Raw genomic sequence first — 19,525 nt, 5'->3', positions numbered from 1 at the left:
AATATTGTATAAAATAAAGTTATTATGGGACAAAGCCAACAGTAGTTGTTGCTCAAAGCTATCGACTTATGCTTTGCAGTCCAGGTTGCCAGTTCGAATCTCATCTTCCATACTTGTTAGTTTTAGGTCCAAGTTTGATCAATGACAAGTGGGATCCCCACGTGTTGTTCCGATATTTCAGTGTAGGATGGTTGTTTTGCAAAAAACTTTGCGCGGTTAGACAAGTAACGACACGAGTTACACTTATTTTGCAAGTTTAGGAGCAAAAATGACAGCGGCATCGAATATCACATCCACCCGCCAGCTTAGATGCTATGGTGATACGAGTATTTACGTCACTCGAACTGAGATCCAATGGCTTGGGAGTAGTATTTGTAGTTATGCGCAATTTCCAAACTCTCCAAGGTTTTTTGCAAATAAAACATGCATGCCTCGTGTGTGCCGCTGCATCTTGGATCCAACGGCTCCCAGTTGCTCACATTAGGTGCTCCCTGTAGCTTAATTAGATGCTACGGTGATACGAGCATCTAGGTCGTATGATCTATGATCAGATGATGCATGTGTAGTACTTGTACTTTCTGCGCAGTTTCCAAACTCTCTTAGGCGTATATTGCAAAAACATTCAAACCTCCTACTGTGAGCCATTAGATCTCTGGGAACTCATATCACCATAGAATATACGGTGCGGGAGCACCTCATATTCTCCCATGTGAGAAAACATCAGGTGTTCTTGCAGCTTGGATGCTACGGTGATACAAGCTTTGAGGTCGTCCGATCTAAGATCCAATGGCATCTGAGCAGTCTTTGTGCTTGTAAGAAGTGGCCAAACTCTTTGAGGGCTTTTAGGCAAAAAAATATTTGAACCACCAAGGAGTTGTTGGATCACAGATCCAACAGCTCCGAAGAGCTTGTATTTTAATTAAGGTCAACTTCAGGTTTTCTACAACCGGACGTTAACAAATTCCCATCTGCCCATAACCGCGGGCACGGCTTTCGAAAGTTCAAATCCCTGCAGGGGTGTCCCAACTTAGCCCATGACAAGCTCTCATGGTCAACGAAGGAATAGACCTCCACCCGAGACGTTCCGATCAGACTCGGTATCCCGGTACAACAAGACATTTCGACAGGGTAAAACTAAACCAGCAACACCGCCCGAATGTGCCGACAAATCCCGATAGGAGCTGCACATATCTCTTTCTCAGGGCACACTCAGATAGATCAAGCTACGAGTAAAACCAACCCTCAAGTTTCCCCGAGGTGGCCCCGCAGGCTGCCCAGTTCGGACCAACACTCAAAGGAGCACTGGCCCGGGGGGGGGGGTGTAAATAAGATGACCCTTGAGTCTGCAGAACCCAAGGGAAAGAAAAGGCTAGGTGGCAAATGGTAAAACCAAGGTTGGGCATTGCTGGAAGAGCTTTACTTAAGGCGAACTGTCAAGGGGTTCCCATTATAGCCCAACCGCGTAAGGGACGCAAAATCCGGGAACATAACACCGATATGACGGAAACTAGGGCGGCAAGAGTGGAACAAAACACCAGGCATAAGGCCGAGCCTTCCACCCTTTACCAAGTATATAGATGCATTAATTAAATAAGATATATAGTGATATCCCAACAAGTAAACATGTTCCAACAAGGAACAACATCTCCATGTTCCAACAAGGAACAAACTTCAATCTTCACCTTCAACTAACAACGCTATAAGAGGGGCTGAGCAAAGCGGTAACATAGCCAATCAACGGTTTGCTAGGACATGGTGGGTTAGAGGTTTGACATGGCAATTTGGGAGGCTGACAAGCAAATGGTAGGCATCATAGCATAGGCATAGCAAAAGAGCGAGCAAACTAGCATAGCAAAGATAGTAGTGATTTCGAGGGTATGATCATCTTGCCTGAAATCCCGCAAGGAAGAAGAACGAGTCCATGAAGAAGACAAACGGACGTAGACGAACAAATCCTCACAACTCCGGAACGAAACCGAAGCTAACGAGAGAAGCAACCTGGAAAGAAACAAACAACATAGTAAACACACAAGCATAAACAAGTCATGATGCACAAACAAGTATGATGCATGTCCGGTTTAATGAGGCATGGCATGGCAAAGTGCAACAAACAATACTACAAGTTAAGTGGAGCTCAATATGCAACGAGGTGCATGTTGACGGAACACCACATCAATTATTTAGTTATCTCTCGTTTAAGCTACCCAACAATATTAACTGTTGTTAAACATGGCAAGAGGTGTAACAAAAGTAAACTAAATAGTTAGGCAAGTTTAAATGAGGCCGGATATAACAAACAAGAAATCCGGAAAATCCCCATATGCAAATTATGAATTTGCTACTGTTCTGCCCTAAAACATATTTTAAAGTTGTTAAACAGGAAAATAAAATGGACCATGTTAATCTAGGCATTTTTCCACCCCATTTACATATAAAGAACATTTAAAACCGAGCTACGGTTATTCAGTTATGAATTAAATCATTTTAGCATGGCATAGGAGTAAATTAATGCAAACAACATTTTTAACATTTCAAACATAGATGAAAGTTGGATATTATTAATCTACACAAAATTCTGAGCAAGTTTCATATATAAAACATTTTAATCCGATGCACGGTTCTTGAGTTATTAAATGCATGAACATGAGGGTCTAATCTGTAAAACTGGCAATCCCTGGAATAATTGGACAAATTCACAGAACGAGAAAAAAACATGATCGGGCTGAATCTGAACAATGCACTAGGCAGCCCAACAAGAGTAAAAAAAACAAGAGGAGGGGGCGCTGGGGGTCGGCTCACCCATGGGCTTCGGCCCGTTGGTGGAGGAGGCTGGCTAGGCGCGGAGGCGCACTGGGCCACGCGATCTGGCACGGGAGGCCGGCTGGGGGGGCGCAACCGGGCCTTGGAGCCCACCTGGCGGTCACTTGCAGGCGAGGCGCAGTCAACGCGGGCGTCGACCTGCTGCTGCTCGATCTGAACGAACAGGAGGGAGCTCGCGCAGGGGAAGCAAAGCTCGACTGCACTCGGTGTAGTTCGTGAAGACGACAGTGGCGCGGGACGACGAGGGGCTCGAGTCGACGGAGCAAGTAGCAGGCACGGCGGCGCTGAGGACTCCGGCGCGGTCAACGGCGAGGAGGGGAGACCGGGCGAAGAGGTGGAGCGGGCAATGGCAGGAGGGACTTGGCGGGGCGGCGGAGAGTGCGCAGGGGCTTGGGACTCCGGCAGCTTGGCGCGGGGCTGGAGCGGCATGCGGACGACCCCGACGAGCTCCACGGCCACGGCGGACGACGGAACTGGACGCGAGCGGAGGCGTGCTGGAACGAGCGAGTCCCTGCTCGACGAAGAGGAAGCGGAGGCCGGCGCGACGAGAAGCAGGGGACGCAGCGGCGGCCTGGTGCGACTGGGACTCCGGTGAAGGGCTGCGTGACGGGGAGGAGGTCGTGGCGGAGCGGTTCCCGGCGAGAGGGAGCAGCGGCTGCTGATGTTGTCTGAAGAAAGAAAGAGAGAGAGATTCAGAGAGGGAACATAAGAGGTAGTCAGAGAGAGAGAAACGGGAGGAAGGGCGCTGCGTTGAACTCATCTGTTGCGGCTTGCTCGGGGACAGAAGGACGTGCGCCACAGGAGGAGTTGGATGCTCGGGGTTGCTGGAGATTGGCGCTCGAACGAGGGGCTCTTGGCTCGAGGGCGACGAGGAGAGCGAGGAGGGTTGGATCGAGGGGAGGCCTCGGGCAGGTGGTTGGATTGGCAGGGGAGATCGAGCGGGGAGGAGGAGGCGCTCGATGGATTGGATCGGGCAAGATAAGGCAGGGGATCGAACGAGGAAGGAGGGCGAGGGGATCTCGAACGAGGAGGAGGGAGAGCGCTGGTTGGGTGGAGAAGGATCGGGAGGGGATCCCGAGAGGGTTTGGTCGTGTGGCGGCGGAGGGAACGGGAGGATGGGACAAGGCGCCTAGGATCTAGGGTTGGATATATATATAGGTAGGGGATGGTAGGGACTAATCCGGTCCATCCGATTATAATCGGGCGGTCGTAAATAAATAGGTTAGATAGCCCGAATAATAAAACGAAGATATTTTGTAGATGTTTGGGGATGATCCGGACACAGCGGTAACGACTGTCCGAGTCAGGTCCGGGACAGCTTTCGGGCGCTCACGTGAGGGGTTCGATGCACTGTGCAGAGAGGGTTTCGGACCGCGCGATCGCATTGGGCAACTCCGGAAGCGAAGAGGGGAAGGAGGATGGACTAGGTGGGCTGTGCAGACGGTCTCGAGCTGAGAGAAGAGAAGAGAGGGAGGCCCGGCGACTGTTTCCGGAGACCGAAAACGTCCGACATTAGACCGGCTACTATTGCCGCTATATTTATCCGTTGGGACGTCAAACGGACTCCGAATGCGATGAAACTTGGCAGGCGGTCTACTGACAACAAAACGACACCGCATGCCAACTTTCAACCCATTCCGAGAACATTTTCCGGCCACTAATAAAATAATATTTCGGACGTGCCGCGGGCGCGTGCAAGTGTGGTTGGGCTCAAAACGGACAACGGAAGGAACGAGGAGAAGGGACGGATGCAAGTTTTGAAAACATGATGATGCAATGCACATGATGACATGATGAAATGCAACACGCGAGCCAATGACAAGACAACAACAACGAATAACTGAATGACACCTGGCACATCGGTCTCGGGGCGTTACAACACTCCACCACTACGAGAGGATCTCGTCCCGAGATCTAGAATGGCACCGGAGGGACAACGGAAGAGAAAGAGAAGAGGTAAAACTAAGTTGCTTCTTTGACCAATGAGTGAAACCAAAGAACCTTGAGAGGTTGAACAAATTGAAAGAAAGAATACAAAGGAGATGAACGAGATTGCACACAATCCGTTAGAAAGAGGAACAAGGAACATTACGAGAACTTGAAGGTTGCAAAGACATGAATCAAGAGTTTAATGGACAAGATAGAATTCGAAACCACTCCGGTTAAAACAAGATGAGAGGGGAAGAATTCGGGCAGTACTCCGGTTGAACATGGAAGGAATAGAACATGAACTTGAGAAGATGGGATGTTACTTGATGAAATCAACAACACACTGCCTCCGGAACTATTGAAAGAATGGCACAATGGGTAAGAAGGATTTCAGACAGCTCTCCAGTTGAGGAAGGAGGGAAAACTTGATAAGATTAGAGAACTCGAATGAAAACACGACACTCCGGTTAAATGGATAAGCAAGAAAAGAACACGATCCTCACGAATCGAGATGGTGAGTGAAAAGAGCAACGTCACAATGCCTCCGAAAGAAATAATAGAAGATATATCATTGGAATAACAGAATGGAGGGGGAAATGGCAACTTCTGCCACAATTGAGCTTGGAAAGCACTCTTCCAAGAAGGTTACAACGGGGTTGTTGGGAAAAAAACAACAACGAAACGAATAAGCTTGTAGTGGGCTTATGGAAAACATCTCAAAATTATGAGGTGACAACCGGCCACTAACGGAAACAATTGCTAGCTTTAGATCGACGAAGAGATGAACACTTCTTCCACCAAGATGATAAAGAGATAACTTGGATCATTGGCAAGCACCACAAATAGCAAAATTCCAATGGAAGGCTTTTAGGTGAAATATGACACAGGATAACTCCAACAACGAGGTTGATGGATTTAAAAATAACTCATTCTTAACAACACGTGAATCATGGAAAACATGAGCTCAAATTATCAAGAATGACATAATACCACCTCCGAAATATGGTAGAAAGAATTGCACTCCGGATAACCATATGAAGAAAGCTTGAGCTCCTTAGGAAAGAATCTCGATGAAAACTTTGAGAAGGGAATTAAATCCTTGATGAACCATCATGTAGAACCTCCATGAAGAACTCCGGTAAACAAAAGGAATGAAAAGAAAGAGAAATTGAAAACACAAGGTGAGTCCTTGCAATGATTTAGATGGACCTCCGTGATAATTAGAGCTTGGAACTCCGGGAAAAAGCTAAGATGAAACAAATGAAACCGAGAATTTTTAAAGGCCTCCGGAATAAAGAATTAATCACTTGGATGAACAAGAATAAGAATTATGTTATGCTTATCCTTCACCATTTTAAAATTGATGACAATCAACGGATTTGGCATACTACTTATTCTCGTAGAAAGGATTAAAAGAGATATAGCGTAAACTTGGGAAGGTCTTCAACCAACCGCCGGTAGGATTGGAGCAACAAATGAATTGATATGATGAACAAGGAAGAGAGATCTTGAAAGAACCACCGTAAGAATTGAAAATGATCGAATTAGGGGTGCATCACCGGTAAGAATTAGCAAATGAACGAAGGTGCTTGAGACAAACTAGATACATGAGAACGACGAGATCACGAGCCGATTAAAGATCACTTGAACGAAGCACCGGTATGATTTAGAGTATGCGAGCTGAAAGCTGGACTGAATCAATCTTAGATGATGGGCTCCGGATAATCCGACAGAAAATACTCTGAATTACTCCGGATGAGTGAAAAGAATTCTGACAATCGAAAACAACTATGAGAGGATGGCATAACGCTAGAACCACGAACCTTGAAGAGAAAGGAGCAAGATTGAGAGAAAAAAAATCTTCTTCGGTCTTCAAATGCTGGGAATGACGATGAGAAACACCACCAAATTGTTGAGATCTCCAGGATTAAAATTGGAAAGGTTGAACCAACGATGAAAGAATTTGAAAGATCAAGGAGAAAAGCATTTGACTGATGATAACTCATTCTTACGTCAAACTTGGAAAAGAATTTGAGATAGCTTTGGGAAAATAGAAGAGTCAGGTAAGATCCTGGGAAAAGACCTGTGGGTTAGGGCCCACTCAAAAGAACACCGTTGAAAAGATTTAAAAGAGATGTTGCACCGGTTGAATTAAATGACTTGAATGAGATACCAATCTCGAAAGAGCTTGAACGAATGCAGAGTGGAAACACGAATCTTCGAGATATCTTGAGCACTCCGGAACAATTTAATAGCGAGAGATGGATGATTAAGAGGTGCACCGGCATAAGAAAAGCATTGGAAAAAAAGAAAAGGAGTATGCTTAATACCAAAGCTTGAATTAAATCCACCGGAGAAGAAAAGAACGAGGAATGACGAACTTGAAGCTCCATTAGAATCTTCATGAGAATCACCGGATAAGAACATTGACGGAAAAGAATGGAGAAACTTCCCATCAATAAAATGGATACTTGAAGAAGAAATCTTAGTCCTTGAAGAAAAACAAAAGGGAGGGAGGGTGGGAAAAACAAAGGCAACTTGGAGACGGATGAAACAAACACCGTTGAGAAGAAGTGATAAATGATCTTGCAAATGTTGACGTGAACGGATCCACTTGAGGAGAGACACACCGGTTAAAAAAAAGGATTGACAAGACAGACTCGATGATCAAGAAGGATTAGTATTCACATAGGAATATGAGAACACCATTTGGAAAAGGTATGGAATCAACATTTGACTTCGAAGCAACTCGAATACCACAACTCAAAACAAAACAAAGGATTTGGCTTGCAGAATAAGCCGGAACAAACATATGATAGAGATTTCGTCCGAAGTTTTCGTGGTGGGGCCTACACGGGCTCGATCGTACAGCACCATCATGTACAAGGCAGTGCACATGACATACGAAGCGTCCCCGAGTCGGCATAGCCAAGGACTCTTTAAGACACAACGAGACCACTGTAAAATCGACCGTGAATAGGCGGACCACTAGACGTCGAACCCCAATTTCATATCATACATCCGTTGGAAAGATATCCTAAGAGCTACTTGAATTCCCACCTATGAAACTCCCGAAATTTTCAGGTTATGCAATCAGGTGTTGGGGATACAGGGGAAGCATAATATCTCACCCAAAACTAGCAAATCCTACATCCAGCTGTATCCATCCTTCAACACATAACCAAGAAACCTTCGGAAATCGTCTACCTCAACCTTCGAAAAGCATCCGTTATACAAGTCATGGCAATACTCCCGTACTCACCTCAGTACTGGGTTATCGGGGTTATCTCACCAACAACTGCATAAAAGAGATTTTCGATGTCGGCGTACTAAACTCAGGTATTCCAGAACTGCAACGATAAAATTATGACGACAACACCTCAGAGCTCAACTCCCCGGGACACTTCCACTAAACCCCTGACAGGAGGCACCAAGACAATGTTCTCATCATAAAACCATCGGAACGATTCCAAGATACCCGCGTGATCCTAAAATTTTTTTAGTGAAATTTGAGAAGAGAAGAGTCAAAACTCTACGTCAGGATGCCTTACCAGAGCGATGAAGAGACTGGGGAGTAAAAAGAATTCCTAACTCTCCGATATATATAATCCTAAATGACTCAAAACATTTTTCTAGACACAACTCGGCCGCTAAAAACGATCAAGCAGTGGGGCTCCTAAGGTCGGGGAAGGCTCTGATTACCAACTTGTAACGCCCTCGATGCGGCTATATCTCCCACGTGTCGAAGCACGACTTAGAGGCATAACCGCATTGAAAGCAATGTCGCAAGTGAGGTAATCTTCACACAACCCATGTAATACATAAGGGAAAGAGATACATAGTTGGCTTACAATCGCCACTTCACACAATTACATGAATAAAGCATTACATCATCCAGATACAATCAAGGTCCGACTACGGAACCAAAATAAAAGAAGAACCCCAAATGCGACAAAGGTCCCCGATCGACCCCAACTGGGCTCCACTACTGATCAACTAGAACGAAACAACACAAAGGGCAAGATCTTCATCGAGCTCCTCCTTGAGCTTGGTTGCGTCATCTGCACGGTAACATAGGCACCTGCAAACTGGTTTTGGAAGTATCTGTGAGCCACGGGGACTCAGCAATCTCGCACCCGCGAGATCAAGACTATTTAAGCTTATAGGAAGGATGGAGTAATGAGGTGGAGCTGCAGCAAGCGACTAGCATATATGGTGGCTAACATACGCAAATGAGAGCGAGAAGAGAAGGCAAAGCACGGTCGATAAAAGTATGATCAAGAAGTGATCCTATAGCAACCTACGTCAAGCATAACTCCAACACCGTGTTCACTTCCCGGACTCCGCCGGAAAGAGACCATCACGGTTACACACACGGTTGATGTATTTTAATTAAGGTCAACTTCGGGTTTTCTACAACCGGACGTTAACAAATTCCCATCTGCCCATAACCGCGGGCACGGCTTTCGAAAGTTCAAATCCCTGCAGGGGTGTCCCAACTTAGCCCATGACAAGCTCTCACGGTCAACGAAGGAATAGACCTCCACCCGAGACGTTCCGATCAGACTCGGTATCCCGGTACAACAAGACATTTCGACAGGGTAAAACTAAACCAGCAACACCGCCCGAATGTGCCGACAAATCCCGATAGGAGCTGCACATATCTCTTTCTCAGGGCACACTCAGATAGGTCAAGCTACGAGTAAAACCAACCCTCAAGTTTCCCCGAGGTGGCCCCGCAGGCTGCCCAGTTCGGACCAACACTCAGAGGAGCACTGGCCCGGGGGGGGGGGTTAAATAAGATGACCCTTGAGTCTGCAGAACCCAAGGGAAAGAAAAGGCTAGGTGGCAAATGGTAAAACCAAGGTTGGGCATTGCTGGAAGAGCTTTACTTAAGGCGAACTGTCAAGGGGTTCCCATTATAGCCCAACCGCGTAAGGGACGCAAAATCCGGGAACATAACACCGATATGACGGAAACTAGGGCGGCAAGAGTGGAACAAAACACCAGGCATAAGGCCGAGCCTTCCATCCTTTACCAAGTATATAGATGCATTAATTAAATAAGATATATAGTGATATCCCAACAAGTAAACATGTTCCAACAAGGAACAACATCTCCATGTTCCAACAAGGAACAAACTTCAATCTTCACCTGCAACTAACAACGCTATAAGAGGGGCTGAGCAAAGCGGTAACATAGCCAATCAACGGTTTGCTAGGACATGGTGGGTTAGAGGTTTGACATGGCAATTTGGGAGGCTGACAAGCAAATGGTAGGCATCGTAGCATAGGCATAGCAAAAGAGCGAGCAAACTAGCATAGCAAAGATAGTAGTGATTTCGAGGGTATGATCATCTTGCCTGAAATCCCGCAAGGAAGAAGAACGAGTCCATGAAGAAGACAAACGGACGTAGACGAACAAATCCTCACAACTCCGGAACGAAACCGAAGCTAACGAGAGAAGCAACCCGGAAAGAAACAAACAACATAGTAAACACACAAGCATAAACAAGTCATGATGCACAAACAAGTATGATGCATGTCTGGTTTAATGAGGCATGGCATGGCAAAGTGCAACAAACAATACTACAAGTTAAGTGGAGCTCAATATGCAACGAGGTGCATGTTGACGGAACACCACATCAATTATTTAGTTATCTCTCGTTTAAGCTACCCAACAATATTAACTGTTGTTAAACATGGCAAGAGGTGTAACAAAAGTAAACTAAATAGTTAGGCAAGTTTAAATGAGGCCGGATATAACAAACAAGAAATCCGGAAAATCCCCATATGCAAATTATGAATTTGCTACTGTTCTGCCCTAAAACATATTTTAAAGTTGTTAAACAGGAAAATAAAATGGACCATGTTAATCTAGGCATTTTTCCACCCCATTTACATATAAAGAACATTTAAAACTGAGCTACGGTTATTTAGTTATGAATTAAATCATTTTAGCATGGCATAGGAGTAAATTAATGCAAACAACATTTTTAACATTTCAAACATAGATGAAAGTTGGATATTATTAATCTACACAAAATTCTGAGCAAGTTTCATATATAAAACATTTTAATCCGATGCACGGTTCTTGAGTTATTAAATGCATGAACATGAGGGTCTAATCTGTAAAACTGGCAATCCCTGGAATAATTGGACAAATTCACAGAACGAGAAAAAAACATGATCAGGCTGAATCTGAACAATGCACTGGGCAGCCCAACAAGAGTAAAAAAAACAAGAGGAGGGGGCGCTGGGGGTCGGCTCACCCATGGGCTTCGGCCCGTTGGTGGAGGAGGCTGGCTAGGCGCGGAGGCGCACTGGGCCACGCGATCTGGCACGGGAGGCCGGCTGGGGGGGCGCAACCGGGCCTTGGAGCCCACCTGGCGGTCGCTTGCGGGCGAGGCGCAGTCAACGCGGGCGTCGACCTGCTGCTGCTCGATCTGAACGAACAGGAGGGAGCTCGCGCAGGGGAAGCAGAGCTCGACTGCGCTCGGTGCAGTTCGTGAAGACGACAGCGGCGCGGGACGACGAGGGGCTCGAGGTGACGGAGCAAGTAGCAGGCACGGCGGCGCTGAGGACTCCGGCACGGTCAACGGCGAGGAGGGGAGATCGGGCGAAGAGGTGGAGCGGGCAATGGCAGGAGGGACTTGGCGGGGCGGCGGAGAGTGCGCAGGGGCTTGGGACTCCGGCAGCTTGGCGCGGGGCTGGAGCGGCAGAGAGGGAACATAAGAGGTAGTCAGAGAGAGAGAAACGGGAGGAAGGGCGCTGCGTTGAACTCATCTGTTGCGGCTTGCTCGGGGACAGAAGGACGTGCGCCACAGGAGGAGTTGGATGCTCGGGGTTGCTGGAGATTGGCGCTCGAACGAGGGGCTCTTGGCTCGAGGGCGACGAGGAGAGCGAGGAGGGTTGGATCGAGGGGAGGCCTCGGGCAGGTGGTTGGATTGGCAGGGGAGATCGAGCGGGGAGGAGGAGGCGCTCGATGGATTGGATCGGGCAAGATAAGGCAGGGGATCGAACGAGGAAGGAGGGCGAGGGGATCTGGAACGAGGAGGAGGGAGAGCGCTGGTTGGGTGGAGAAGGATCGGGAGGGGATCCCGAGAGGGTTTGGTCGGGTGGCGGCGGAGGGAACGGGAGGATGGGACAAGGCGCCTAGGATCTAGGGTTGGATATATATATATAGGTAGGGGATGGTAGGGACTAATCCGGTCCATCCGATTATAATCGGGCGGTCGTAAATAAATAGGTTAGATAGCCCGAATAATAAAACGAAGATACTTTGTAGATGTTTGGGGATGATCCGGACACAGCGGTAACGACTGTCCGAGTCGGGTCCGGGACAGCTTTCGGGCGCTCGCGTGAGGGGTTCGATGCACTGTGCAGAGAGGGTTTCGGACCGCGCGATCGCATCGGGCAACTCCGGAAGCGAAGAGGGGAAGGAGGATGGACTAGGTGGGCTGTGCAGACGGTCTCGAGCTGAGAGAAGAGAAGAGAGGGAGGCCCGGCGACTGTTTCCGGAGACCGAAAACGTCCGACGTTAGACCGGCTACTATTGCCGCTATATTTATCCGTTGGGACGTCAAACGGACTCCAAATGCGATGAAACTTGGCAGGTGGTCTACTGACAACAAAACGACACCGCATGCCAACTTTCAACCCATTCCGAGAACATTTTCCGGCCACTAATAAAATAATATTTCGGACGTGCCGCGGGCGCATGCAAGTGTGGTTGGGCTCAAAACGGACAACGGAAGGAACGAGGAGAAGGGACGGATGCAAGTTTTGAAAACATGATGATGCAATGCACATGATGACATGATGAAATGCAACACGCGAGCCAATGACAAGACAACAACAACGAATAACTGAACGACACCTGGCACATCGGTCTCGGGGCGTTACAGGAGTATTTTTGAATTCGGGTCATACATGCATGGTTTGGAAAAATAGATGCACTATACTTACTGGATTGTTGTTGTATTCGTGTGTGTGTGTGTGTGTGTCATCATATGCTTGATACATACAAAGTTTTCTCACCACCATACCGTTCATCTTTTAAATTTGAATTTGCAATGAAAAACTTACTAGGGATAGCAAGAAATGTGAAATCCACGTTGAGATCACTATATCACAAACTCACTCTAATTCAAGAACTCATTAAATCAATTACCACATTGAGAATACTATTTGCAAGGAAAATGTGGCCATTGTAATACATATATATTTGTTCGGCAATTTAAAAGGTTCCTTTCGTACTGTCGAATGGTAGGAGTAGCACCCAACGACGTACCATCCAGACCCGGGCTCATGTTGATCCTTCAAAAAAACAATACCCGGGGTCGTGTCCTTCTCGTGGCGTGCGTGGTACGCACATTAGCCAACCCCAACCAGTCGAGCCTCCGTGTTTCGAATCGAAATATCTGGCGGCCAGAATTCCAGCCCTAGGAAATCCCCTCATGTCCCCGGTCCATAATGACTACTGATGAACAATGGAGGGATGCTTTAATAACTAGATAATGTTACCTACCGTACCGAGCACGGTTCAATTCCCTCGGTCGCCGGTACCCACGGTCAGCCATCAACTCCATTGCCTAGTAGTACTTAGGAGTACTACACCTGGATGAGCACAGAATTGAGCCCCGTTGTTCGTGCCTAGTACTTGAGTTAATATATCAGGCAATCCACTGGTACGGAGGGATTATCCTTTTACTATGCATATAACTTGTCTGAAGTCTAACTAAGCAAAATGTTTGACCAAATCCTTTCTTAAGAAATATTATCATCTACAACTGTAAAGATGTATCGCTTGAAAATTTATTGCACGATGCAGGTTATGATATTGTTTCGAAACCTAGATTTTAAATTTCAAAAAATCCAAAAGTGACCGAAAATTCATGAAACTGAGCATGGTCTCATGATTTGGCACAAATTGTTGTCGCATTTTTTTGGGTTCAATTTGAGACAAGCTGCTTATGAGAAGTCACACAAATCAAGAGCCAAGGTATTTTGGAACAAAAGACCTGTCACGTTAAGGCGAACGCTTTCACTATTCAAACTGTGGGCGTTTATGTGCCGCCATGAGTCCCGCTTCTCGTCAGCAGGTGTCGTCTGAGAAAGCGTGTGAGTCGGTGGGAGACGTGCGAGCAGACTGTTGCGCTGACTGGCCGGGAGGCATGCGAGCAGGTCGCTACGCAGGCTCACTGGGAGCGAGCCCTTTGACAAGGCTCCGCCGCCCACCTTCGTCTCAACTGCCCCCACTTTTAATGGCACCGGTGCCGCAGTTTAAAATCACCCCCGCACTACCCGGTAGCGCTACAATCTTCTCTCTTCCTCTCCGATTCTCCTGTCGTTTACCTCCAACCAGCGTGACCTAACCGTACGCCATGCCGCATCATGATGGTCTACCCTTAGTCCTTCCAGTTTCCTGAGGGAGAGACCCCACTTTGGGACGAGCTTGAACTGGCCTTGCGGGAAGATGCCGCGCCTGTCCCTGCTCCCGTCGCCCTGACTATGGCAGCGCCCATCCCTGTGGCATTGATGGGCTGGGAGCTGCACATGGTCACCGAGCTTGATGCCACTGGGTTCCATGAGGTCCCTGAGGGAGTCCTGGATCATGGGGTCCTCGGGGAGCCGACCTATGTGACATGGGCCGGACTAATCGGCCATGAAGATACAAGAACAGAAGGCCTCCTCCCGTGTCCGGATGGGACTCTCCTTTGCGTGGATGGCAAGCTTGGCGTCCGGATGTATAGTTTCCTTCCTTTGTAAACCAACTTTGTACACCCCTGGTCCCCTCTGGTGCCTATATAAACCGAAGGGTTTAGTCCATAGAGGCAATCATAATCATACAGGCTAGACACCTAGGGTTTAGCCAATACGATCTCGAGGTAGATCAACTCGAGTAACCCCTATACTCATCAAAGTCAATCAAGCAGGAAGTAGGGTATTACCTCCATTAAGTGGGCCCAAACCTAGGTAAACCTTGTGTTCCCTGCCTCCTTGTTACCTTCGATCCTTAGACGCACAGTTCGGGACCCCCTACCCGAGATCTGCCGGTTTTGACACCGTCATTGTTGCTTTCATTCAGAGTGCCTCTGCACCGTCGACAAAAGGATTGATGGATCACCTTGTCATCAGATACAACATCGCTTCTGGAGAGGCCCTGGCTTCAGGGCAAACTCTCAGACTCGGCAGCTTCATTATGGGTGCTCGCCCGGCCGTTAAGCCACAAGCATCCCAACTCATCGCCAAAAATCGCCTCCGCGTCGGCCCTGAATACTCCGACAAGATGGATCCGTTGGATGTTTCGGCCTTAAACGAACTGCTAGATTGCAGTGCCGCCCTGGGGGTCGCAACCGACTATGATTGGGTTGGGCTTAAACCCGATCAGAGAGAAATCAGATCTCCGCCGATCACCCATCACGTGGCAATTGTGGAGGAACAAGCCGACGATGACTCTTCTCCCATGTTGAGGACAAAGTATGTTCGGGTCCATGTTGAGAACAACCCGGAGAGCCAGACTCTCGTCTTCTGGAATACACTTCTGGTCCTCCGAACATGGAATCGGGCACTGAGCCTAAAAACACACCGGATGCTCTGGAGCCCAGGCCTTTAACCTCGGAAATTCTTCGGAATGCGGACTCCTCAGTGGGTTAGGGTTCGGATTCGATCCCGCCCACCCACCACAAGTAATATTCCCCAAGCAACTCCGGTCCTCCAGACATATGCGACTTAATGTATGTGCGGTAGCAGCCCCAGGAAATAGTCCACCACTTTTGGGTTAGATTCCTGCTTGTTAAAAACAAGATCAAGGATTGCTGTGACGAGGATGCAATCTCGATATTTTGCAACAATTGCACGGAAGAGGGAATCCTGAATGCCCTCAACCGCCGTCGTGTACTGCACTTTGCCGATTTGGCACACATAGTACAAAAGTACTACTCAATGGAATGTGCGTGGAAAACCAAAACAGCCCACTGGGAACCACATGCCTTTAGGCCATCCACGGGACGGACAAAGAGGACAAAGAGGACACAAGAAAATTAAACCCATTACGGGGCAGAAAACTGTCCTCGGGAATGGCCCAATAAACCGTGCAAAATTCACGTAAGATCGCAGAGCGAACCAACGCATAGCCTTCGAGCATGTTGGATACTCCGGCAGGTGGCCAAAAGCGGCGAGGGTCTCCTCACCAACAAGACTCCAGAGAACTATTCTTCGGAGGACAATGATCCCAAAGTATTCACGGTCTTCGAGACCTTTCCTTCGAATAATCGGCGCAAAAGAGCGCTCCGCGACCTCGCCGAAGTCTGCCACGTGGCAGCTGTAAACCCTTGGAACGACACGGCGATCACTTTTAACGCCGATGACGAACCAAGAGCCCGCTCAGTCCGGGCACCAGCCGCTTTGGTCCTAAACCCAATCGTAGACGGCTTCGGCTCACTAAAGTGCTCATGGATGGCGGTAGCAAACTGAACCTCATTTACGAGGACACGCTCAATAAAATGCAAATGGACAGGAGTCGCATTGAGCAAAGTGACACATCTTTTCACGGTATTATCCCCAGTCGAGAAGCCAGATGCTCGGGAAAAATCAAACTCGATGTTGTATTCGGCACATCGGAGAACTATAGGTCCGAAGAGTTACTCTTCCATGTGGCACCATTCAACAGCGGGTATCATGCTCTACTAGGGTGAGACGCATTCACGTGATTGCAAGCCGTACCCCGTTATGGGTATATGAAGCTCAAAAAGCCCGGGCCCAATGGAATTATCACTATCGCCAGTGGTCTGGACATTGCTCTCCGAGCCGAAAAGAAAACTGCCTCTCTAGCCCTTGAGGCATTATCCGAGGCCCTTGCGTCCGAGGAATTGACCACTCTATGCTCCACAGTAGACAGGGACGTTGTAATCCTCGATAAGAGACCAAAATCTACCTGCTACAAGCCGGCAGACTAGATAGTCAAATTTCAAGTCCATCCGATGGACCCCAATAAAATAGCTTCCATTGGGGCACAGCTGGATCCGACGGTGGATGCCGCATTACGTGCATTCTTGCGTGAGAACTGGGACATTTTTGCCTGGCACCTTCTGATATGCCAGGTATCCCATGAAGACTGGCCGAGCATAGTCTCAATATATTGAAAGGATACAAACCAGTCAAACAAACTCTTCGTCGATTCTCCGAACCCAAATGACAGGCTATGGGGGAGGAGCTAGCCAAGCTACTTGAAGCCAGGTTTATCAAAGAGATCAAACATCCGGACTAGCTAGCAAACCTGGTAATGGTACCTAAAAAGGATAAATCCTGGCGCTTGTGTGTCGATTTCAAAGACCTTAACAAGGCTTGCCCTAAGGACCCCTTCCCACTACCTCGAATCGACCAAATTATTGACGCAACCGCAGGGCACGATTCTTTGTGCTTCCTCGACGCATATTCCGGATATCATCAAATTAAGATGAAAGAATCCTATCAGACTGCAACGGCATTCATCACTCCGTACGGGCCCTTCTGCTTCAATACTATGCCTTTCCGGCTCAAGAACGCCGGCGCAACTTACCAACGCATGATTCAAACATGCCTGGAAAAATAGATCGGCAAAACTGTGGAAGAATATGTAGATGACGTAGTCATCAAGACCAAACATGTTGATTCATTGGTGGATGACTTATGCCTTACATTCGATGACCTCCGAACATATGACATACAGCTCAATCCGAAAAAATGTGTTTTCAGCGTTCCAGCTGGAAAATTGCTTGGGTGCATCTTCTCCAATAGAGGAATCGAAGCGAACCCCGCTAAAATCCGAGCCTTGTCATAGTTGGCAACACCAACAGACCTCAAGCAGGTCCAAAAATTAGCTGGGTGCATTGCAGCTTTAAGCCATTTTCTCTCCAGATTAGGGAAAAAGGCGTTGCCATTATATCGTTTGCTACGCTGCACTGACAACTTCCTGTGGATGGACGCTGCCATAGCCGTACTGGAGGAAATAAAGGCTCTGTTAGTGAGCAACCCAATCCTAGTCGCACCAAACGTCGGCTAACCGATGCTGCTCTACATATCCGCAACTCACCAAGTAGTGAGTGTGATGCTCGTTGTTGAATGGAATGAGGACGAACACAAATTCCCACTTCAAAAACTAGTATATTATGTATCAACGGTCCTTACACCATGTAAATTCCCATACCCGCATTATCAAAAGATAGCATATGCAGTCTTCATGGCATCTCGCAAGCTGCTGCACTACTTTCAAGAGTGCTCCATCACGGTCGCTTCCGAAGTACCACTTAACGATATTATAAACAATCGGGATTCCACCGGCCGGATTGCCAAATGGGCCATTGAGATCCTACCATTTGAAATAATTTACAAGCCACGCTGAGCTATTAAATCTCAGGTGTTGGCTAACTTCGTTGCTGAATGGACAGAGGCCGAAATCCCTAAAGAATACGACACATATTCCAACTGGGTGATGCACCTCGACGGCTCTAAGATGTTAGCCGGGCTGGGGGCTGGTTTTGTCTTGACATCCCCCACAGGAGACACATCCGTTATGTCTTCCAAATACTATACTCAGATTCTAACAATGCAGCCGAATACTAGGCCTTATTGCACGGTCTCCAGATGGCTGTCTCCATGGGCATATGATACGTCTCCAACGTATCTACTTTTCCAAATACTTTTGCCCTTGTTTTGGACTCTAACTTGCATGATTTGAATGAAACTAACCCGGACTGACGCTGTTTTCAGCAGAACTGCCATGATGTTGTTTTATGTGTAGAAAACAAAAGTTCTCGGATCGTCCTGAAAATCCACGGAGGCAAGTTTTGGAAAATATAAAAATGGTGAAAGTATCAATACCAGGGGGCCCACACCCTGCCACGAGGGTGGGGGCGCGCCCACCCCCCTGGGCGCGCCCCCTATCTCGTGGGCCCCCTGAGGCTCCACCGACCTCAACTCCAACTCCATATAATCTGTTTCACGGAGAAAAAAAATCAGAGAGAAAGTTTCATCGCGTTTTATGATATGGAGCCGCCGCCAAGCCCTAATCTCTCTCGGGAGGGCTGATCTAGAGTCTGTTCGGGGCTCCGGAGAGGGGGATTCGTCACCGTCGTCATCATCGACCATCTTCCATCACCAATTTCATGATGCTCACCGCCGTGCATGAGTAATTCCAACATAGGCTTGCTGGACGGTGATGGGTTGGATGATATTTACCATGTAATCAAGTTAGTTTTGTTAGGGTTTGATCCCTAGTATCCACTATGTTCTGAGATTGATGTTGCTATGACTTTGCTATGCTTAATACTTGTCACTAGGGCCCGAGTGCCATGATTTCAGATCTGAACCTATTACGTTTTCATGAATATATGTGTGTTCTTGATCCTATCTTGCAAGTCTATAGTCACCTATTATGTGTTATGATCCGACAACCCCAAAGTGACAATAATCGGGATACTTCTCGGTGATGAACATAGTTTGAGGAGTTCATGTATTCACTATGTGCTAATGCTTTTTTCCGGTTCTCTATTGAAAGGAGGCCTTAATATCCCTTAGTTTCCGCTAGGACCCCGCTGCCACAGCATGGTAGGACAAAAGATGTCATGCAAGTTCTTTTCCATAAGCACGTATGACTATATTTGGAATACATGCCTACATTACATTGATGAATTGGAGCTAGTTCTGTATCACCCTATGTTATAGCTATTACATGAGGAATCGCATCCGACATAATTATCCATCACTGATCCAATGCATACGAGCTTTTCACATCT

The sequence above is a fragment of the Triticum aestivum genome, chromosome 6B (assembly GCF_018294505.1).
Source record: "Triticum aestivum cultivar Chinese Spring chromosome 6B, IWGSC CS RefSeq v2.1, whole genome shotgun sequence".
In the NCBI taxonomy this organism is placed as follows: Eukaryota; Viridiplantae; Streptophyta; class Magnoliopsida; order Poales; family Poaceae; genus Triticum; species Triticum aestivum.
This window is presented reverse-complemented; position numbering follows the sequence as displayed.